The following is a 24,841-nucleotide window of genomic DNA, read 5'->3' on the forward strand; positions in this document are numbered from 1 at the left end:
TGTATCATTAATTTTATTATCTACATTTTTTCATATTAAAAGTTAATGTTAATATGTGTAATGATAACATAGTCTTTTTCAAAAAGTCTGACTTCCACAATTACTTTTAATAAAAGCAAAGATAATAGGAAAGAAGTGAACAATGTTACTTAGTTTTGTGAAAACATAAAATATTGAAATTGTCAGACTTTTTTGTTTGGGAAAATTATCTTTTTAATAAAATAATAATAAAATAAAATTTAAAATAATAAAATAAAAAATAATAAAATAAAAATAATAAAAATTATCTCCTTAATAATGTAATGAAAATAATTTTAAAAAAGAAAGAAAAGAAGATAGTAGATCATCTTCTTAGAAGATCCACATGTACATTTGCACTAATCCTCCAATCCTTAATGAATTAAAATCACTCTAATGTATACAGCAGTAGTATGAAATACAGAATCCACAGATTCATGATGACCCAACATCATATAATTATAGTCTTCATGCTTACTCCCAAGGACTCCAAACCCCCCTTACCCTCCACTATTTGTTTTCCCTAGCACTTTCACCATCCAGCATACTATTTAATTTACTCGTGTATTGAGTATTCATTGTCTGTTCCACTTCCTATAATGCAGCTTTCATCAGGACAAAGGGCTTTGTCTGTTATAATCAACAGTGCACCTAGAGCAGTTTCTGACACGATTCAGTCCCTCACTATTTCCTGAACCAATAAATAGATTCATGGAGACTGGATATCTTATACGAAGACTTACAGTCTGAAATTTGAACTTAAGAACCTTTCATTGAATTGTTGATCCAAATGTCCCTAACTTTATCTTTTCAAAAGTAATAGATCATGCATACTTTTATAATGTTTTTAGGATGAAATAGAAAACATATAATTTTATATTACTTATATGACTCCACAGATCATTCCCTGATTTAGCTACAGAGCATGGAGGCCAAAACCAGCACTTCCCAGAAGATTACCAAATATTAGTATTAAGTGTCAGTTTGGATTGAAAGTCTCTTTAAGGGTAAATTGATTTTTACAATCTCATAATGATTAGAAAAATTTTATCAAAATAATCATAACTCATGTATTATTATGGCAAGTAAATTATTAAATTTTGAATTACACACACACACATACAATTAGATCTTTGTCCCCAGTGTATTACCCTGGTTGTTACCCATGTTTTTTGATTTATTGACTGGTTTTCACTGTTTTATTTTGTTTTCCAGCATTGTGCCCTTTCTCTCATATTTTTGGGGCCATTTCTCAAACAGAATATCCAGGTTTCATTACCAATGGTAAGATGAAACCATGGACTTAAAAAGTCACCTTAATAACCAAATGTATCAAGAGACATACAAGTAGGAAAAAAAAGTCTGTGGGATCACTAGCCAATATATCTTTATCACAGCTGCTATTGAGAAGACAGACTGATAAAATGTGAGAGGATAATTCAGATTGTGTGAGGAAGGAAAAAATCTTACACTTAGAGACTATTCATTAAATTTTAGTACAAAGGAAATTTGTTATATAGCTGAGTTATCAGCCAGTGAGTAAAACAGAAGGATGAACAGTTCTGCTATAATTGTTGTAGAATACTACCCAAGACTTGTGAGATTTGGCATGAGGATAAGTGGGAAAGAAAGAATAGTTAAAGGGAGCTCATCAAACAGTTGATATTCTTTTTGGGGGCGGGACTCTTGTTGTCAGATAGGAGGAAGCAGGCAGATGTCAAAACTATGTTCATAGCTCCTTCCTCTACAGTGACACAGATCCTGTTAGACACTTCTCGCACTGAAATAAATGACTCTGTTCACATACCAGTATGTTAGACTAGAACATTTATTCTCTATGATTTGACTAAACCTTAAAACCAGGGCCAACTGGCAAACAATGAGTGAATGAATGAATGAACGAATGAGATCTCTGAGTGGCATCCACAGGGAATGAGACTTTATTACGTTTGTCTAGATAAGGAACATACTGGGGTGTAAGTTTTGTTTGTTTCTTTTACCTAAACTTGTCAATTATAATAATTCCTACTATTACTCACTTTCAGCTTAAATTTCATTATTATCTTCTCAAATAATTTGTTATATAAACACTTAGCCAGCAAGTAACCTTGTGGACCACTGTGATACCATTTTTTTTGTTTGCTTTACCAGTCTGTGTATCCCACACACGTGAGAACACAGCAGTTGAGATATTAACAATGTTAAATAATTAATTTCATTAATAGGATATATATCTCCATTGATTCAGGTCTTCTTTTTCCTTTCATGGTTTCACAATTTGCTGTATGAAGTCTGTAAATATTCTGCACCGAAATAACAACTAGGTATTTTATAGCATTTTCTTCATTGTGAACGGTAGTGTATACTCTACTGTGTTTTCTGACTTGTTATTGCTATCTAGAGAAACGTGCTGATGTTTTAAGTTTACAGAAGGCCTTGAAATGCTGATTATAACAACTGGAATTTTAGAAATACAGGTTAAAACATAGAAAAAAACAAAGAGAAAAATCATAAATTAGACAATAAGTTTGATGAAATTACTCAGAATGAAGGGCAGAGAAATAAAAATAAGAATATAAGAAGAGATTGAGAAAACTGAAAGAGAGAGTGAGGAGAACCAGTCTATGGTAAAAAGTTCTAGAAGGGGAGATTTGAAATTGGTGGAAAAGCCATATTGAAATAGTGCCAGGAAAGCCCGGGCTTGTGCTGGTGGGACTTGGACAAGTCCAAGAGGGCATGAAGCATGGTTAATGGCTTGGACTTTCGATTTGAATTAATATCAGTTAAAGTCACAACTCAGACATTTACTAAAAGAGTGGGTGGCCTTGTATAAAATACATGTTTTCTCTAAAGCTCAGTCTGCTCATCATCCTAATGGGCATTGTGTGAGCTCCTAATTTATGATATTGTCATGGGACTCAGAAAGATAATACAAAGGTACTGTTCAGTATTTTGCCTGGCATATAAGCACTAAAAGGGTATCACCTGTTATATAGGATTCTAGAAGTATAATGCTACTTATATTAATATAAAACACTAATATATATATAATAAATTAATGCAATAACCAATATATTGTATATAATTCTATATTAATTATTAATGTCTTAATAATAATGTAATGATTCATATACTACATGTATTATATTAATATTAATTGTACAGATGTGCTAAATGATATTTTTAAAACCTATCATGTGGTTAAATGCAATGTTCTTGGGAGATGAGACCATTTATTGTGCATATCTGTCATCCTGGTAGTAGTATAGTCTTCTCATTTGTCAGCTCAAAAGGCTCCACTTTGGGGGTTTAGGAACTAAGGAGCTAATGGCAGGCAAGGGGGAACTTTAGATTAAAAAAACAGTAAAGCTTAGATCATTTTTCAGAATCACATAGCTGAGAGTGATAAAGCCAAGATTCAAGCCCATGTCCACGTCTATACACATTTCTTTCTAATAAGCCACTGTGAGAGGAGGAACTGAGTCACTGAAATGCAGAATAAGTGATGAGGGAAACAGTGAAAAATATGTTTACCAATAATATAAAAAAGAAAGAAGGAAGGAAGAAAGAAAGAAAGGAAGGGAAGTAGGTAGTAAGTAAGGAAGGAAAAATATACTATGAATTAATTTTAAATAGGATAAGAATTTGGACATCGTTTGAAACAAAAAAAAAATTAAGACTTTTTTCCTTTTTAAAGATTTTATTTATTTATTTGACAGAGAGAGAGATCACAAGTTGGCAGAGAGGCAGGCAGAGAGAGAGGAGGAAGCAGGAAGCAGGCTCCCTGTGGAGCAGAGAGCCCAATGCGGGGCTCAGACACAGGACCCTGAGATCATGACCCAAGCCGAAGGCAGTGGCTTAATCCACTGAGCCACCCAGGCGCCCCAAGACTTTTTCTTTTTAAATAGATGTTTTAAAACGTCTGGGAAAGAGTTTAATCAAAAGATTTATATTAGTTGCCTCTAAAAAAAATCTTTATAACTTTCCATACTTTTCTACCATGAAAATTTTATTACTTTTTGATAATTTCATAAGAGTGACTTTCTTGAACAAAATGCAGTAGTCAAGGTTCAGAAGAGCAAGAAACTGTATTTGGAGTTAGGATTTTGAAGGAAAGCAATAGTGTCTCATTATAATGAAATCAGAATATTAAAAAAAAAAAAAAAGGAAAGAACAGGCTCCCACATCCTTTCTTTCCTCTCATACTCCCCTCACCCATTTTCCAAATGGTGAAATATTTTCAAATGGAAATATTTTCCAAATATTTCCAAAAAATATTTATTTTCCAAAATAAATAAATTTTATTTATTTATTTGACATAAAGCGAGAGAGAGATCACAAGTAGGCAGAGAGGCAGGCAGAAGAAGTGGGGGAAGCGGGCTCCCGGCTGAGCAGAGAGCCTGATGCCTGGCTTGATCCCAGGACCCTGAGACCATGACCTGTGCTGGAGGCTTAACCCACTGAACCGCCCAGGTGCCCCAGGATCCAGACTTTAATCCAGTGCTAAGGTGGCACTGCAAACACCAGGAGAAGATTGTCAGTTCTTATTTGGTAACCCCTCTCCTCGTATTTTTGCATGTCGGTGCTATGGTGTAAGCAAGGGTCTTACTTGTGAGGCTCTCAGTACTGTGGATGTAGTCCCCCCTACATCCCATTTACAGTGGGAGTAAAAACTCGTACCGTCAGCTCTTTCCCTAAGCCAAGTGGCCGCTGAAGTCCTGCATGTGTGGCAGAATACCATCTGATCTTTCTCCTTTCCTCTACTGATAATCATACCATAGACTATTCCCATACTGAATCAGCAATTGGACAAAATACTCAAGGCAAGGGATATTAAGCTTCACTTTTTTTTTTTTTCTTTGAGATTTCATTTTATTTGAGAGAGAGAGGTCCTGAGTAGGAACGGAGGGTGGAGGGGAAGAAGAGAGGGGGAGGGAAAAACAGACTCCCTGCTGGGTCTGGCTCTGTGCTCAGTGGGAAGTCTGCTGGAGATTCTCTCTTTCTCCCTCTGCCCTTCCCCCTGCCCCTGTGTGCTCTCTCTCTCTCTCTCTCTCTCTCTCTCTCTCTTTCAAACAAATAAATAAACCTTAAAAATAAAGAAAGGAAAAGAAAAATCATAAGATGCTAACAAAAAATATTAGTTATGGTATCACAGAAAATTAGGACAGAATTGTGCTCTTTATCAACACTGCTAATTTAGTATTTGGCATACTATATTCTATTTAACATTCTGATATTTCCTTATTTTAATGCCAATTTTTCAAAGATCTCTATATCTTTCCATCTGTTTCTTGTTCATTTGCCTGTTCCTGTCCATTTATAGTACTGACTGAAACTACTTTCTCCACCATCATCGATGACACATCTTTCTCTTTTTTTTTAATTTTTCACAAATCATTTTTGTTTTTATTGTTCCTATCTCTTGAATTTCTAGCACTGTTGATTTCTCTAGTTTTATAAAAATTTTCCCCCTTTTGTTTTTGCACCTCTACAGTATTTTTGTTTTTGAATAGTTCTCTAAGGATGCATATTTCTGTAATTATCAGGTTGAACAATCAGTACTCCAAGGGTATCATCCTAAAGCAATTTTAGCAGGTTTTTTCCTTTCCTGTCTTGATTAATCTATGGGATTACTTCTTTATTCCTAAATGGAATTTAAGACTTCCATTGCTTTTTAAGCACTTTCAAATATAAAATGTTGTGAAATCAGTACAGTTAATATGCCATTGTCAACTATAGTGATAAGCATTTTAAACTTTGTTTAAGGTTATGACTTTTTTTCCTTTCTTGAATGGGCTGATAGCCTGCAATGGAGGTGGTGTGTCTTTGTCCACTTTTTGATTATAACTGTGATTTTTATCCTCCTCCTTTCCCTCCTCCCCTCTCCATATTAGAGCTCCTGCTCTAATGTTTAAGATGTTTAAGGGCCTCTTCCTGCTCTCTTATTATTTCCCTTAGTTTCTCAGACACTGGGAGCTTCTCACCTATAATTTGTTTGACACACATCAATGCATCTTCATTCCTGCTAATTACTTCTTTCTCAGTCCCAAAACCTGCTTTCTCTGACCCTTCCAGTTTCTTCATAGTAGAATAGTCTTGTCAAAAAGTGGATCCCAATTTTATTCATGATAAAGTTTATATACTGACTTGTGTGATTTGTGAATAACTATATATAGATATATATGTATGTATAGTTATAGTATACATGTATACTATAGTATACATAGTATAGTATACATGTATACTATAACTATACATACATAACTATATATAGATATATATGTATGTATAGTTATAGTATACATGTATACTATAGTATACATAGTATAGTATACATGTATACTATAACTATACATACATATATATCTATATATACACTATATATATCTTGTATTTCTGAAAGATATCTTAAATTAAGGGCCAGATGTTTTTTATATTTCCTTTTACCCAAATATTTAGAATGAATTTAAGCTAATAATAGTTCATTGTATTGTCCAATTCACATACATAATCCTATTAGGTTATTTATTTATTTTTCCACTTTTTAAAATTTTTTTACATTTTTTAAAATATTTAAGTTCTTTTCAGTGTAACACAATTCATTGTTTATGCACCACACCCAGTGCTCCATGAATACGTGCCCTCCATAATACTCACCACCAGGCTCACCCAACTTCCCACCCCCCGCCCCTTCAAAACCCTCAGATTGTTTTTCAGTCCATAGTCTCTTATGGTTCATCTCCCCCTCCAATTTCCCTCAACTCCCTTCTCCTCTCCACCTATTAGGTTATTTAGATACTGGTTTAAAGAATATGAACTGGTGCATACGCTAAAGTCTTTACTTTTTAACCACATCCTAGACTACATTATTTCAGCTTTTTGTTTGTTGCTGTAGCATCTGAAAGAAAACTTGCAATCAATCATTCCTTCTACATTTTGTTAGTATTAGAAAAATGAGACTACCATCATAAATGATATATGAGGTGATTTTTTTAATGAGGTGATGTTTTAAAACTATTTCTGTATATTAACAATAACAGTTGACCTCTCTAAATTAAAAAAAAAATGATGTTCTTTATAAAGTGAACAATGGAAAAATACAGTATGATATCATTCTTCTAAGAACCATTAAGGAAATACAAAAGGTGCCTCTGAATACTTTGTTGAATATGTAAAGGTGTTTACATGTGATACTTGCATAACGTGTCGAACACTTAGACAAGAATTATTCTGTTGACATGCTGTTTATTTTTTATGGCCTTTCTGATTAAAAGATACTCACTAAAGAAATCTTTACTAGTTCCTATTTCTAACTCCTCATTATGACTGAAACATTCGAATAAGCACTATATATCAATACCTATTTAACTTAAGTGTAATGATAAACAATGCACACATACCTGTTCTTTTGCCCATGAATAAATATATGTACTATGGTTATTCTTAATTACATATATTTTTCCTAGTTAAATACAAACTTTTCCAAAGAATGCGTGTGTTCATAAGATAATGAACACTCCAAAGAGAAAAATTCTTTGCACTGGAAGATAATAAGAATAACTTTTTGCATTAATTCCATTATAAAGCCCATCTTGAGAACTGACAAAATACTTTAACACTGGTATCTAAGGAAATATATCTAATCCATTTATCTTTCAATGCTTATCTTTTTTTTTGTTCTGTTTTATTATGTTCTTTCTTTGTGTTCTAAAATAATCCAAACTAAACTGACAGTTTTAATGCAACAGAGATACTATAGAATTGCAGTAACTGCATCATTAGCTACTATCATTTATGTACAGATACTACAGAGCTATCCTACACTATCATGCCAATAGATAGCTAAGACTCCAAATACCTTTACTCAGGAGACACATGTCCCAGGTCTTGGCAAGCAGATGTCTTCCTCAGCTAAGGAGAAGCATGCTGAAGTCATTAAGGATGTCACTCTTTCTGTACAGTTGGTGGATGGGTGCTGTGTTGTGTTGAGGAACGGATGAGTTGTCTAGCTGATAATGCATACCTTCAACAAAAGCTAATGATCAGAGGAAATGACTAAACTTCCTTAATGACCTAAATCTTGGCTCTCCCCTAGTTTTACTTCCAGGACAGACCATCCTCTCACTTAGGAAAATTATCTCAGCTCTTGGAGGTGCTCTCTGGGAAAGTCCCCATGCTCAATCTCTTGGTATTTGGTCTCCACCTTCTTGCAATCAGGAGTGACTCCCTCCCACATTCTCAACCTTTCCGTCAAAGGTACTGGCTTTTGCCTCAAATCCCATTCATCATATTCTCTCACAGGAGTGTTAAATAGACATGTTTCCCATTCTTTAAGGAGAAAAATTGTTCAATATTCAAACCACTACAGAAGTGAATACAGATATAAATATCAAATATACATACATATGTGCATGTACATATTTGCATTGCTCACCCTTTCTGCAGTAGAGAAAAGGAAGCTAATATTTTTCTGTAATCATGTTTATGAAGGTGGGTGATTATACCACCAGTACTGCTATGCATTCTCCAAGTGTTAATTATAGAAGTAAAAATGAAAAGAGAAAAACTTAGTTACAGTGGCTACATGGATTTATTTTATATGTATATTAATCTTTTATTTGTTTATTTGATAAAGAAGGGAGAGGGGCAAAGGGACAAGCAGACTACCAGCAGAGCAGGGAGCCCAGCACAGGGCTTGATCCCAGATCCTGAGCCAAAGGCAGATGCTTAACTCACTGAGCCACCCAGGTGTCCTATCTTCTAAATATTTTAATTATCATCATCATCATCATAGCTAATACTCGGTGAATAGTTACTATGAGTTAGAACTTTTCTGCACACTTTGCATACATTTTATCAGTTAACCTTTGTAATCAAGTATAAACTTTTTGTATCTCCATTTAGAGTAATTGAGTCTTAAGAGAATTTTAATATTATTTTGCAAAAGACGTATGTTCAATTTTAAGACAAAAATTTATCAGTTTTAGTTTTTAGGTGTTGCTAGTGAAGGTGACCATTTTATGATGCTTATTTGTCACTTGAAGCAATCCATGCCATCTCCTCTTTCTTAGGTAGTTAGAGTAATATTTACTTCTAAAGATTGAAAGTGTTGAAAATTATCTAATAGTGAGGAAAAAAGTACAGCTATAGTTTTATCTGATATGTGTTTAGTTTTTGATTTTTATTTATTTATTTATTTCTTTATTTGACAGACAGAGATCACAAGTAGGCAGAGAGGCAGGCAGAGAAAGAGGGGGAAGCAGGCTCCCTGATGAGCAGAGAGCCCGATGCGGGGCTCGCTCCCAGGACCCTGAGATCATGACCTGAGCCGAAGGCAGAGGCTTTAACCCACTGAGCCACCTAGGCGCCCCAGTTTTTGATTTTTTGAGAGTAAAAACAGCACACTGTGGCAGCATATGACAGATAAACTCAGAAAAGTCTTTTTAAAGATTTTATATATTTCTTCCTTAGAAAAATTAGAGATTTTTGATTACAGATATATTCACTTTTTTCACTTATTTCCTAATATGTTTTCTTTTACAAATGTTTTCTGTTAATTTAAACCCAGTGCCATGTTCTCCTTTTTTCCTATCTCTTTTAAATATAGGACAAGTAATACTGATTTGTAGCAATTAAGACAGGTCGTCAGTTTCTGATTCATCAGTAAGCCCATGGAAAATAGGATATTTCTTATGTAGTTAATCAGAGCTCTAAGACAGCATTTAGCACATAGTGTTCCAGTGATATTTCAAAATGTTTAACAGCATTAGATAGCTTTTGAGGTAATTATGACTAGTATTCACAAATACAGTGCCAAGATTTATGTGTCACTGGAGTTTTCTTTTTTGAATCTAAAATACCATGAGCTATAAGACAAATCATTATTTTTATAGAACTCTACAAAGGGAAGAAAAAAAAGCTAAATTATTCCATTGGGTATGCATCTTGATTTTAGGGATGCTAAAATTTGAAAAGCAACATATGGTAAACACATGTAGCAGTAATTGTTACTATTTGCAGCGATATGAAATCGTGTTTATGAACAACGGAAATAGCACAAGCACACAGCCCTGGTGGGAGCAGAAGCTGGTGCATTCCTCCTGGAGGTCATTTTGCTAATACCAATCTGGACCTGTAAAACCATTCATATCTTTTGACTGTAATTCCTCTTAACCGAAAGAATTAGTGAGTGGTGTGGAGATATTTAGGGACACCTTCTACATGTTAGGTTCTGTCCTAAGCATTTGGGATTTGTCAAATCCCAATTTGGGAATAAAGATTCTTATCTACATTTTAATTTATTTTTTGAAGATTTTATTTATTTGAAAGAGACACAGAGAGAGAGAGAGAGGATGAGAAAGGGAGAGCACACGTGGGAGGAGGGGGAGAGGGAGAAGCAGACTCCCTCTGAGCAGGGAAACTGCTGCAGAGCTCTATCTCAGGACCCCAGGATCATGACCTGAGTAGAAGGCAGATGCTTAATCCACTGAGCCACCCAGGTGCCCCAAGATCCTTGCCCTTATGAAACTCACATTCTTAAAGAATATAGAAAATGATCATGATATAGTGCACCTTGAGTAATATATATATATGTACATATAAATATATATATAATTATATATACCCATATATAACATATATAATATTATATATATAATTATATATACTATAAATGATTTATAGAACAGTATTTGCTGTATTATCCTAATTTGTAAATGTATTTTAACAAATAGAACCATTGCAAATGCTCCGCAGTGATTGGCAGAATGTATTTAACCAACTGAGTTTTATTTTCATTTGGGTTTTATTTTATAAATCTTAACCAGATTTGGTTATTAAAAAATTAAATAACTTAAATGGGCATGTTTCTGTTTTATTAACCAATCTGTATGTATCCTATTTTTGTTCTGTTTGTGTAATTTAACGTTCTCAAAACAGAGTCTTTATGGAATTCTGAGCCTTGAGAGGCAAGACTATATAACTGGGATTCCCTTTAGTAAGCACTGACTCAGTGATTCTTAAAGTGGGGTTTCTGGATCAGCATCAACAGCCATTAATAACTTTTTGGAATGCAATTTTGGGGATTCCACTCCTTACCTAATGAATAAGAAACTGGAGCTCTGGCCCAGATATCTGTGGATAATGAAACCATTCTGATGTGTTTGAGAGGCACTGTAGTAACTCATACTCAATTGAAAGGAAGCAAAGTGATGTTTGTTGGGCAGCTACCAAGAATCAGTCACTATAGTTGGTGCCTCAACTAAATTATCTCATATAAATTCTAACAACACACAAGAATGTATCATTAGCAGAGTCTTCTCCTGACTAGAGCTATGCCCTTGAGGGAGTTACTTAGCTGCTCAGTTCCTCAGTGAATTTATCTCCAAAATAGAAGTATATATAGTATATATATATATATATATATATATATATATATATATATATATACACACACACACATATATATATATATATAGAAGTATATATAGTATATATATATATATACTATATATACTTCTTACTTCTATTTTGGATGGAATAGAAGTGCCCTACTATTTAGGTTGTTAGGAGGATTAATTAAATTGACTAGTGTATGAAAATTCTAGAACACCTGTAATTCTTACGCATTTGTGACCATCATTACTATCATGGTCCATTGTAGTCATTACTATTGCAGCCGCAGTAACGAATAACTTGCCAGATGCCATATAACTAAAAGTTAATCCTAGGTTTGATACAGCCTGAAACTGTTTCTGGTTTGTATTCCTCTAAAGGAAGGCCCATTTTTCCCTACTAGGTACAACAATTATATTTGTACCATATACTTTGCATCCCATGTTCACATATATTTCCCTCTCCTTTGTTGTTTTACATTGATATGATAGGCTGGTCTTTATAACTGAACATCATTAGTAAGGACTAATACTTTATATTTCCCAAAATCTGATATTGTGTTTAATATACTTAATAAACACTTGTTAATTGATGAGGAAGAGCATGTCAATGGCTAAATCTTTCTTCAGATGCTAGTAAAATGGGATAAATCTGCTATGCTAGTGAAATCAGAGATTAAAGAATCATATTAAAGAAAAACATTTTCCCTCCATTGTTGATAGGTGTATATCAGAATAGCCTACATATGTAAACAAGGTTACAAACTTACATAGTATCTCTCTAGTCCCTGTCATTTATCAATGTTCAATCTATCTAGCAGAAGTGGTAGATAAATATGCAAGTGTTCATGGGTTTTTCTATTAAAAAAATAAAAGAAAAAAGAAAAGGGATATTAAATAGTTGAAAAAAAGGTGTTTTACCTCATAGAATTGTAGGAAATATATCTTGAGACTAATTATCTTTAATATGGTTTGCATACATTTCATATGGACAGTTGACAACTTAGAAGAAATAAGAATGTTTAATAAAATATTTTCAACATTAAAATAACAAATGCTTAGGGACACAAAACTCAATCCATAAAATTACAACTTTACTACATACTCATAAGCACATAATAATTCCCACTATGCCAATCATATTAGATTTTTTATTGTATTAAATATTAACTGAACCAATATACTTCTCAAATGTTATATTCTTCTTTGGTGATGGGAAGCTGAGGCAATCTGCCCTCAAGGCTACATAATGTAGTATAAAATGTAATTAGTAGGGTGCCTGGGTGGCTCAGTTGGTTAAGCTGCTGCCTTCAGCTCAGGTCATGATCCCAGGGTCCTGCGATGGAGTCCTGCATTAGCTCTCTGCTCACTGGGGACTCTTCCTCTGCTTCTCCCTCTGCCTGCAGCTCCCCTGCTTTTGCTCTCTCTTTTTTTCTTTCTGTCAAATAAATAAATAAAAGCTTTATTATTATTTTTTTTAATGTAACTGGTGGCTGAGTTGAGGGGTGCGCCTGTGATTGGAGTGGGAAAATGAAAAATAAGATATGTGAAACAAATGGACAACAGCCAGACCATATATAACAATAGAAATCTAACCAGCAAGCCGAGGAAGACAAGCCACAACCTCTACAGCAATTGGCTCAGAATGCTCAGGAAAGTCCAGGAAATACAGGATATTTTCAGGAGGATAACAGTCAATTCCTTTAATTTTTACTATTCACCCTTCACTTCATGTTTCCAGCTCTTAACAAACTGGAGAAAGCCAAATATGCTCCCCAAATCAATCACATAGGATATTCTCCTTGTAGTTAGTCCACTCCAGGTTTTCTATGCTAACAGGCTCCATTCAGAGCATACCTGAAGCTTTCCCATTTATTCGCTGCAAAGCTCTTTCACCCTGGTCTTGGCAACTGTTTTTTGAATAACAACACCCAAAGCAAAAACAACAAAGGCAAAAACATAAATAAATGGGTCTACATCAAACTAAAAAGCTTCTGCACAGCAAAGGAAGCCATTAGCAAAATGAAAGAGGCAACCTACATAATGGGCAAAGTATTTGCAAACCGTTTATTTGATAAGAGGTTAATATTCCATATATACAAAGAATTCATATAGCTTCATAATCATAACTTTAAAAATCTGACTTAAAAATAGGCAGGAAAACTGAATAGATATTTTTCTTATAAATGGCCGACAGGTACATGAAAAGATGCTCAACATTGCTAATGAAAACCAAGCTACACTGAGGTATCACTTCTTATCTGTTAGAATGGTTATATTCAAAAAGACTAGAGATAATATGTGTTGACAAAAATGCAGAGGAAAGGGGATACTTGTGTGCTATTGGTGGGAATGTAAATTGATACAGCCATGATGAAAAATAATACAGGAATTTCTCAAAAAATTGAAAATGGAATGATCATCTGATCCAATAGTCCCACTTCTGGGTATATATCCAAAGAATATAGAACTGAATGAAGCTCCAAAGCTTATTTGAGCTCCTACAACAGTTGAAGTGAGATGAAAATTAATGTTGCTATAGTAACCAATTAATTCACTTAAAGGTTAAGCCAATCCTGTGAACTTTCACTCATTCTTACAGATTTTCCAGTATAATCATTTCCAGTAACTAAATAATCATCATATTATGCTGGGATTTAATTTTAATTTACATTTCTTCTCAAAAGTATAGATGTCTGTAGCATGACCACATTTTTTCTCATTTTTTAAAAAATTAATTTTATTTTAAATTCCAGTATAGTTAACAACACTGTTCTATTACTTTCAGGTGTATGGTATAGTAAAAGCATGACAACTTTTATGATGACATTATTATTTTTGAAGCTTCATCAATTAGTGTGGCTGAATGTTAACTTAGGAAAATTATGGTGATACCACTCGTGAAAAATTTGGAGAATCTTTTTATTATGTAACCATTTATAATTTGAGGTTATGGTTGCCAATATTATCCACACAGCAGGAAACTTTTTTTTTTTTTAGAGTTTTATTTATTTAAGTAATCTCTATACCCCACATGGGGCTTCAGCTCATCACCTCAAGATCAAGAGTCGCATGCTCCTCTGAGTCAGCCAGGTGCCCCGAAAGGAAACATTTTCCATAAAAATTCAGTGTTTTGAATAATTTAGAGAGGCATCTTTCAGAATAGTGATGTTTGATTCAGAATATCACACATAAGGATCTACACATTTTAGATTAAAAGATTTAAGTCCGTACTGCCAAAACGGATTGTTTAATGTTGTTTCTTTAATTATCTGATACCAGAAATATTTGTAATCATTGCTTTTATACTTTATTTAGTAGTGTTTAACATTTTTGTTTTTTGTAAGCACAATGTCAAAACAGATACTCATTTAGATACAAAGTAATTAAAGGCAGGGTTACCAACAGGCTAAAACACAGATTCCAGCCTAAAGTATATGATCCATGTTTATTGGCAACTTTCTGTTTTTCTAATCATGAATTTTGTTATTTAGTAGTTTTCAAATGACTTCCTGTCATGTGATAAAATCCTCACAAAAGCCCTGGATGGTTAATATTGGGTCTTGGTGTTAGTTAATTCATGAATAGGCTCTTTCCTCAGTAGACTGTAGATTACGGAAGACAGAGATTGTTTTTTTTTGTTGTTGTTCTATTTTTTATTTTTTCAAAGATTATATTTATTTTTTTGACAGAGAGAGAGACAGTGAGAGAAGGAACACAAGCAGAGGGAGTGGGAGAGGGAGAAGCAGGCCTTTCTCTGAGCAGGGAGCCAGATGTGGGGCTGGATCACAGGACCCTGGACCATGACCTCAAGCCGAAGGCAGACGCTTAACGATTTAGCCACCTAGTTGCCCCTGCTATTGTTATTTTTAATTCCCCTAATTTCTTCAAACATGCTAATGCATAGTAGGAAATTAATAAATGCAAGCAAATTTGAGTTCCAAAATATGCTACACAATATGCTACACAGTTTTCTAACACAGTAAAATGTTTCCGATTTATTAAGAGCAAATTAGAAATAGGACAAATAAGGCACACATGTTTTAAATAATAGCTTTATTGAGGTGTAATTCACATACTGTAAAATTCATTTTTGTTTAATTTTTTAAAGTGAACACTTTAGTGGATTTGGTATATTTGGCATTGCACAAACAGTAACTAATGTTAGAATATTTTTCTTATCCAAAAAGAAATTCTGTACCCATCAGCAGTCATTCCCATTTTTTTCACTCCTTGGTGCCTAAAAACCTCTAATCTATCTCCTGTTTCTATAGAATTTATTTCTTGCTCACATTCAAGAGATAATCCTTCCAAGTCTGAGATGACACTCACTGCTGTTCAGGATCCAGTCTCCTCCTATTTTAGTACTCTGCTTGGGAGTTTAACAGAGCAAGGAGGTGAAGGTCATCTGTCATGATACAAAATGACTGTGGGCACTCCAGGCATTTATTCTGCATTCTAGTGAGAAATTAATGGGAGAAAGGTCAAGGATACTCTCTATATATTTTCTACATTCAGTGACACTTTCTAGAAGTCACTCATTCTACTTCCACATATGTGCTTTGCAAGAACTTAGTCTTATGTCACCAAGTCTAAGGATCATAGTGTTAGTCCCATGAACCCAGCTAAAATCAGAGGTTCTCTTATTAAAAGCAATATTATATGGATCGGGGAATAACTGGAATGTTCTGCCATAATATTAAGCCCTCTTGAACTTAATAAAGCTTACTATGTTGGTATTTGAAAATTCTAAACACTATTCTAGACTCTTATGACAGTCTGTATCTAGTGGCTCTTGAGAGTGGCAACAAAATATTGTATCATTAAATATAGTATTAGTAACCAGGGCATCACATCTATGAGAATAGACCATCTTTGTATTGTTCATCACTTTAAACTCACATTCTGTTATAATAGAGACTGACACATTGTTGTTCAGTAAATATCTGTTGAATAGATACATGCATTACTAAACCTATACCTCGTAGTTATATATGTTATATATAGCTATGGTTAAACAACAGATCTACGTAGATTATCTAATCATGGGATGAGTTGATAGTCCCAAAACCCATCATTGCCTGTCACTCCAGCTTACCCAAGCTTTAAAATCTACTTTAAAAGAAATGATCTAGGTACTGAAGAATACATTGAGAAAGTATGCATACTGAGCTAAGGTAAAATCTAGCACCTAAATACAGGATAGCTTTCTTCCTAAGGGCCTATCCAGGGAACATTTGTTTATTGGAGCATTTAGGTTTTCATTAGTTATTTATTGAGAGTTTAAAATATGCCAGTTTTCACTGAAACAACCTATTTTTTTCCTCAAATATCTTCCCTATAATTATAACAGGAGTATGTTTCTGAGATGATAAGCTTGGCAGTCTTGAAAGAAATGAAAGTTCAAAGTTTTTTTTTACACATTATTTGCATTTTCCTAAATGAATAGAAAACTATCTGGTTCTCCAAGTAACTGTTTCTGATAACCTATACCAAATTGTGCATTTATTACATGAAATTTACATATTTTATAAAATCTTATGTATTCTCTCTAGTTTATTGGCAGAAAATTTTAGAAATTGGCATGTCTAATAAATAATGCATAGTTTCAGTTTAACATTTAATGAACTAGGCACTGAGAGGCTGTCACTACCTAAATTAATTATAATATATTGGCATTATAAGACTGGAAAGATTTTAATTTATTTGCTATTATTATAGATTTGTTTTTTTTTAATTAGGTTGTAGAATCAACCTCTTAAATCAGAGCTCTGATTTTAGAAGTTGAAGTTTTAATTGTTTTTTTTTTTTTTAGTGATCTAGAATGGGAGTCTCCAACTTCTTTCAAACTTCCTCCCTATTGGAAGACTCAGATTCTTTATGCTGCATCACACTAATAAAGTTGAGAAAGTTTGTGTTTGAAACTTAGCTGTGCCTTTTACTTACTCTGTGCTCTTGGGGACATGTATCTTTCTAGTCAGTTTTCCTATCTGTGAGATGAGGGTGACCATAATACCTGTTAGGACTATTATAGGAATTAAATGAGATGAATTTACAGCACTTAACATACTTCCTGACACATATATATTCACTAAATACTAACTATCATTGTTATTACCTAGGATCAACCAACCAAAATGATCGTCACATAATGAATGTGCAATTACATGTACATGATGCTCAAACCTGAAAAAAATGTCAACATGCACTTTGAAATACCTCTTCTAAGAACACTCATGACGATTAAGTATCATGTAGACTATGATGTAATACTTCACAGCACAGTCTCTGAAGCCAGAATCTCTGTGTTTAAAAAATGAATAAAAGAAAGTATAATAAAGGGCAGCTCACTTCATCTCTAGAGATACAGTTGTAAGAATTAAATGAGTTAATACCCACAAAATACCTGACATACGGTATGTATTCAGTAAATGCTATTTATTAATATGATTCTACTCTGGTATATGAATTAATTGGGATTCTGAATGTAATTATGCTTGGGTTGAATTTTTACTCCATAATGTGCTAGCAATAAGACATTTTGGAGTTTATTCATGCAACTGTTAGCTTCCAATGTCTTTTCTGAGAATGTGGAAAATAATTGTATTTTAAATAATAGTATTAAAAGAGACCTTAGTGATATCAATATAGGATACATGACAGAGAGTATGGAAATATTAGCATTGTTTTACTTATCCATTGCTGATTAACTATGATTTTCCTAAACCCATCAAACTATCTTTAAATGTATTTACTATCATACTCTATTTTTTATAATTACTTAAAATGACCTTGTTTCCAAATCATTTTAAAATTCTCCTTCCTTCTACTCCCTCCAAAATATTGAACTCCCCTGTAAAAGTGAGCCAAGAAGAGATAAAACAGTCTAGTTCTTTTTAGCATCAGAGAAAATCACCATCTGAAATGCTGATTCCATGAATTTCTTCAGAAGCTGAGTCACATATCTGATAGGTGCATTCATTAATAGCATTAATTAATTTATAGAAATACTAATTCAAGTACAACTGCTCAAGATTTCTGCAATACTTTGACAGCTATGTAGACTTATGATAGGTTTAGGATATTAGAATTTCAGAATTACCCAAATTGCAGTTTTGCTGAAGTCTGTTTACTTTGCTCAGCATAAATTCTTTCTGAATGGCTATCCCCACATGGACAAGAAGTACAAGTGAAAGGAGTATATCTGATCAAATCTATTTACTAGATTCTTATCTATGAAGTAAAATTTCCTCAAATGCATCAATGATAAAACTCTAACATAGTACCAGTGTCACTGACAGTTTAATTACTGATCCTTCACTACAAGTATCTCCCCTAAAATAGTTATCTTATCTACATCATGTTAAGATTTATTTTATCCCCTTTAATTGTGTCCAATAGTCAGTATACTTGCCTGAGTCAGGCCATGTAAATCATTTTAAGAAAGTAGATTAAAATTGGGGTGAGCCACATTTCTGCTTTGGCTTTCTTATATGCCTAAAATCACCTCTCTGGTTTGGCTTTTTCTCTGAAGACCAACTAGCCAAGTGTGTTGAATATGATTTGGAATCCCTGAATTTACTCATGGGGCATGATGTACCCATATCTTGAGTGTATTGAGGGTCATGACGTACATAGTCTTGAGTGTATAATGTATCTACTCAGTATAACAATGCCCATAATACGAACAAGGATGTCTACTGGATTTACTGTTATTATCTGAATATTCACTTTCAGATATAGATAAACATTCTAGATATAACTGGAGGACATAAATTCTCTTATGTATTTCTTATGTTGAAATTCTATTATTCAGTTAAAACTGTCAATTTAATATTGCAAATATGGAACGTAGTACTTGCAGGAGTGGTCTAGTGTCTGATAGTGCTATAAAAAATTATTGTTCCTGTTTTATAATGTCAAACCTTAGATTTAAAGTTTGACTTTAAATCTATAATTAAAAATAATAATAATAACTACTAACTTTAATATATGTATCCAAGGAGTTCATTTTACAATGGTGATACTTTACTTCAGCCAATTGTAGATTCTAACACTTAACCTTTTAACATTTACTTCATATTTAACTTGATGCATCTCTTGATAGAAAAGGAAGAGGGGGCAGGGCATTATGTAATTTCCTGATTGATTTGTTGAAGCATAAGTAATCAGATCACACTAGATTCTTGGGAATGGCTTCCTTTTTATTGAGTGTCAGTAGGAAATAGATCTTTAGAAGTCATCTTCTCACTCTTTGTTCCTCCAGGGTAAATAAAGGCAGAACACAGTAGAGAATGAATAGCAGGTTCACAAGGTTAATCCATGTGTGCTGGAATTTATTAAAGGAATGCACAGGAGACACATCTGTGGAAGGCTAAGAAATAGCGTCTCCAACTCAGAAACAAGGAGACCTGAAGTAATGGTCAATAACTGCAGTGAAATAACAACAGGATGAGAATCAAAGACTCAGAAAGCAGTCAAGTCCTTGCCACCACTTAGCCAGTGACTTTGACCAAGAGATCTGAGCATTCATTATTGAAAATTTTACTCCACACATGCATTTCAATTGCAAAATAATAAATTTTAATGTGATTGTCCACAACTCAGAGATAGTGATGTTTTGATTTCTGCTAACATGTCATCAGAAGGGTATTAGAAACATTTTATTTCACTCCTCAAGTAGTTCCTTTAGTGTCAGAGTCATTTTCACAAAGGATAATTCCTTCTAAGAGTTAAATATCATTTATTTGGCAGATAAACTATGTCATATTTTCCTTCAATTACAGTAGAAAATAGTTGGCATCATTTAATTCACAGTCCTTTGAGAAAAACATATCCTGTAAAACAACACCACTCATTAGGGCATTACATAATAGATCCAACCTATTATGATTTCTCTCTTCTATTAACTTAAATTGTAAGATTGTCAGAGTGGACACCTGCCTATACACCAGTCATTCATAGTTTTCTAAAGGGTTTATAAAGGTTACTAATTTCTTTACTGATGGAAAAGATTAAATCTTCAGTCTATTCTTTTGTTCATATAGAACAGAATCTACCTAGAAGGAAACAAATTCAAGGACTTAGTATGTATGTGTAATTGGTAGGTTACCACTGCATCAAAATATTAAAACTCTTGCAAAGCATGTTAATGATTAAATATGATTACATATAATGGTAACTAAATGGCTTAATTCAAAGATGGTACTAATAACTAATATGACATAGTGTTACTGCTTAATCTTAAATATCTTAAATTGTTAAATATCTTAAACAATTTAAGGTGTACAACAAACTATGGAGAACTATGCAGCCTTTATATTATGATAGACAATATTTATATTCATGGAAACTTATATATTCTCCACTGATCTAAACAGATAAAGCAAAGATAAATATAGGATTGCAGTATAATAACCACATTTGCATATGCATGTGTGTGTACCCACATGTGTAACCAGTGTGTATGTGTATGGGTGTGCATACATTTGAAACTGTTAAATGAAGGTAACTGAGAAGGTTCTGTAATATATGCGAAATAAATTTTGCTTGCAAATATGCCCGTCACCCAGAGGTCTAGAGGAAACAAAGGAGACAGTAAAATTTCTCTACTTGTTTGTCATCCCTGCATTAAAGAGCTCAACTTAGAGTAATTAATCTTAAATCACAATAGTTTGATGTAAGCTGAGTAATGATAATGCTATTTTAGAAGAATGTTGTAGTCAAAATTGCTTGTCAAATTATGTGTATACTAATTACTCATACAATGAAAAATTTTCATAATATTGAATCACTATTTAACATTTTGTAATGCTTAAATTAGAATATGATGCCAGTACTGATAGAAAATATTTTTGCTTATACTTTTCTAGGTCTCAGGGTGGTGAACTTTTTGTCTGAATTCTTAACCGGTGAGCTTATGGTAAGAGTATAATTAATACATTCGTTTTAGAGTTCTTTTTCCTCTTTATTATCCCTGCTTGATAATATATCAGTAAATATACCTGTAAATATAAAGGTAATTTGCATAGTTTTCTTGACACTTTACCATACTTTTACATAAATGTTGAAGAAACTCTGTGGTGTTTTCTATTTAATGTTTATGTTCTTGGGTAGATTATAATAACGATCATTTGAAATAGTCTTTGATAGGCTCTAAGAGAATTTGAAGGCATTGTTCAGAAAGGTAAGATTTATACTACTGAAAAAGTTCTTTGGACATGAATGACAATTTTATATATTAAAACTTTTTGTAATGAGGTCCATTTGATGGCAATGAATAGAGGCAATGAGTTATTGAAAGGAAAACTTATTTCATCACCTGTCAAGACTTATCAAAATTAGATTCCTCTATGAAAGCTTGATATTGGAGCTTTAGAAAGTTGAATGTGAAATATGTAACTATAGAAAAGGAAATGATAAGAAGAAATCAGTGGCTTCTAAGGTGATCTTACAGGCCTTATTAATTTGTCAGTTTCTTTGGTTAATGTACTCAATTACACATGTGAATCTGGATTCCACTTATAATTAATTACTACAGAATGTTGAGTAAACAATTTCACTTTTGTTGTTCTAGTAAGATAATTTTCAGTTTATCTCTTCTTTAATAGTAAACATAATAAAGATTTAGCTTTCAACTGATAAAAATAAAATGCAGATAATATGGGCAATTGTGTCATACATTTTATATTTTCGGGTAAATGATGTGTCAAAATACTTTTAAAAATTACACTTATCATTATTTATCATCTCTAATCTTGCTCATATCTTAAGTTTACAGTTTCAGTAAATTTTAACGAAATAAACACACACCCACCCATAAAACCAACTCTCACATTTAAGAAAAAAAAAAAGAACATTAGTGTACTTTGAAACCCATTGCATAGTACTCTTTTGGTAATTATATCCATGGAAAATAAGCACTATATTGACTTCTAGAAGGATAGATTATTCCGTTTTACATCCTACAAATGAAGTCATACAGTAGTTACTACTTTGCCTCTTTTGCTTATTTACATTTGTAAGATTTTATGCAGTGATTAATCACTTATTTTCATTGCTGCTTAGTATTCAGCTGTGTGGATGTACCAAATTATGATCCTCTCTCCCATTTATAAGCATTCAGGTAGCTTCCAGTCTTTGGTTCTTATGAATAGTGGTTATGTGGACATCTGGAACATGTCTTTTAGGAAATACATGCATGTATTTTGTTGGATATATAGGATATGCATATGTTCTACTTTAGTAGAGACTGAAAGTTTACCAACGTGATTGTATTGATTTTTGGGATCAGGATGTGAGATTTCTGTTGCTCTATATATTCACTAACATTGTAGAATTTTTTATCCTTCTCTTTTAGCCAAATTGATGTGTTTATAGAAATGTAAAATAGAAATATTTCAATTTGAATACCTTGAAGATTGATGGCACTTTTATGATTATCCTATTTGTGATGATTATTTGTCATATGAATATTCTCCTTTTTGAAGCGTTAAGACTTGCCCTTTTTCTACTATACTGTGTATCCTTTTTCATTTTGTGTGTAATGGGTATTGAATCCTCTGTGATGGAGCTAGCTCAAACCGATTCACAAGACTGAACCATTAAAGTGTCAGGAATTTTGAGAGCTGCTCGGTAGTTTGAAAATCTGCCATGGTAGAAATTTTTATACCACACACACTGGCAAACACTAAAAAACGGAAAGTCAGTTGTTAAACATGCTCTGGTGTACCACTGGATATTTATATTTTATAATAAAGCACGTGGAGGATTATCTTAGTACTCTCCTAGTGGTGTCTTTCGGTGAACAGAAATTCTCAATTAGGTTTATTTCTTATGTGATTAGGGCTTTTTTGTGACCTAGTTAAGAAATGTTAAAAAAAGAGGAATATCTGCCTTTGCCGTGGTTGCTAAGATATTTTCTTACAGTTTCTCTAAATGCTTTATTATTTAAACTTTTACATCTAATAATTTCCAGGTTTTAAGGATATTATTCTGTTGTTAAATTGTAAGGATAGTGCTACTATCTTGTATGTTTAAAATAGTCTTCTGGTGCTTGCTCTGGCAGCACATATGCTAAAATAGTTTTCTGGATAGCTTCTCATAGAATAGTAATTGCTCTGTGTGTATTTTAACTCTTATTGGAATAGTCCTAAACAAATGTAAAGATGTTGGTATTTGTTTAATAATTTAATGTTGCTATTTATAAGCAATTTGTAGGTTTTTATAATATTTAGGTATGTATTTACATATTGTCTACTGTGTGTGACACATAATCAGTTACAATTTTGAAATAAATATTCAGCAGCATAACAAAATTAATATTTGACTTTAACCCTTAGGGTACTATGAAAACTTATTTCCAGCATATATTAAGTGAAGCAAAGTCTACAAAATAATCTACAGAATCATTAAAAAAAACTCAGAAATTAGTCTGTTTAGTATTCAAATAAAATTATTAAAATGTATTTAGTTGTCTCCAAAATATTGTATTAATAAATTGCATAAACACATAACAACCATGGTAAATACGGCCAGAAGGATTAGCTACAGAATACTATTGTATGTACTACATTGAAATTTTATTTGTTTTGAGATTTAATAAAGATATATTATATATATAAAATATATATATTTTATATATATTTTATATATTTATATATATATAAAAGTATAACATTTTCATGACAAACACAGAAGTGCATCACATACCCATTTTGTGTTTGATAAAAATCACTATTATGTCTTCCTTAAAATTCTGAGTCAATTATGCAAATCTGTATATGTTTGCCACAGATTGTATTGTCCTATTATGCATGATTTTGAATTGCATTTGTTTTTCTCTTGAAGTATTCATCTTTATTTAAATACTTTCAATTGTCTTCAGAACAGTTGAAATACTCAAGAGATGTAATGAAACATAATGGAATTAAATAATTACTTAAAACAGAAAGTTCAATAATTTCATATTGATATATCCAATTTTGGCCATTTCTTTTTAAATCTCTGGGTCCATAATACAAGCTATTTCATTAACTTTGGAGCAACTTCTAACTCAAACAATAGAAGTACAAAAGCAAACCACATAATAAGTTGTTTTTAACAATTAGTTATTATTTTTAAATCTTTATAATACTATACTTATACTATAAGAATGTAGGGTTCATGGGTTAAAAATCCTTGAAGCTAAAGATAGTATTTAATTTATTTTCATAAATTTGGAGAGCATGGAGTTTGTATCAGAACTGTTTAAAAAAAGAAAGAGAGCTTCATTTTTTTCTTTTGGGCTTCCTTGTCTGTTTTAGGTAGCCAAAGATGATGAAATATGAAGCATGTACTAATTAAAAGCTAATTAAGTGATTTTCACTTTTACTAAATTACTCATCTTTGTGGGGCAATTAGAGCAGGAAGAGCAGCGGTAAAAACACAGA

At 32.8% G+C, this 24,841-nt stretch overlaps 1 protein-coding gene across 48 annotated transcripts in view; it reads left to right on the plus strand.

Moving 5' to 3' along the window:
- The window catches only part of PTPRD (protein tyrosine phosphatase receptor type D), a 2,308,694-nt gene that overhangs the window by 1,036,011 nt on the left and 1,247,842 nt on the right, over window positions 1–24,841 (plus strand). For all 48 annotated transcript variants that reach the window (XM_046022098.1, XM_046022091.1, XM_046022095.1 and 45 more), the window contains one exon: window positions 21,284–21,333. The gene's annotated coding sequence lies outside the window, so the exon portion shown is untranslated. The remainder of the gene's footprint in view (window positions 1–21,283; window positions 21,334–24,841) is intronic.

This window comes from Meles meles, chromosome 11 (assembly GCF_922984935.1).
Source record: "Meles meles chromosome 11, mMelMel3.1 paternal haplotype, whole genome shotgun sequence".
Taxonomy (NCBI): domain Eukaryota; kingdom Metazoa; phylum Chordata; class Mammalia; order Carnivora; family Mustelidae; genus Meles; species Meles meles.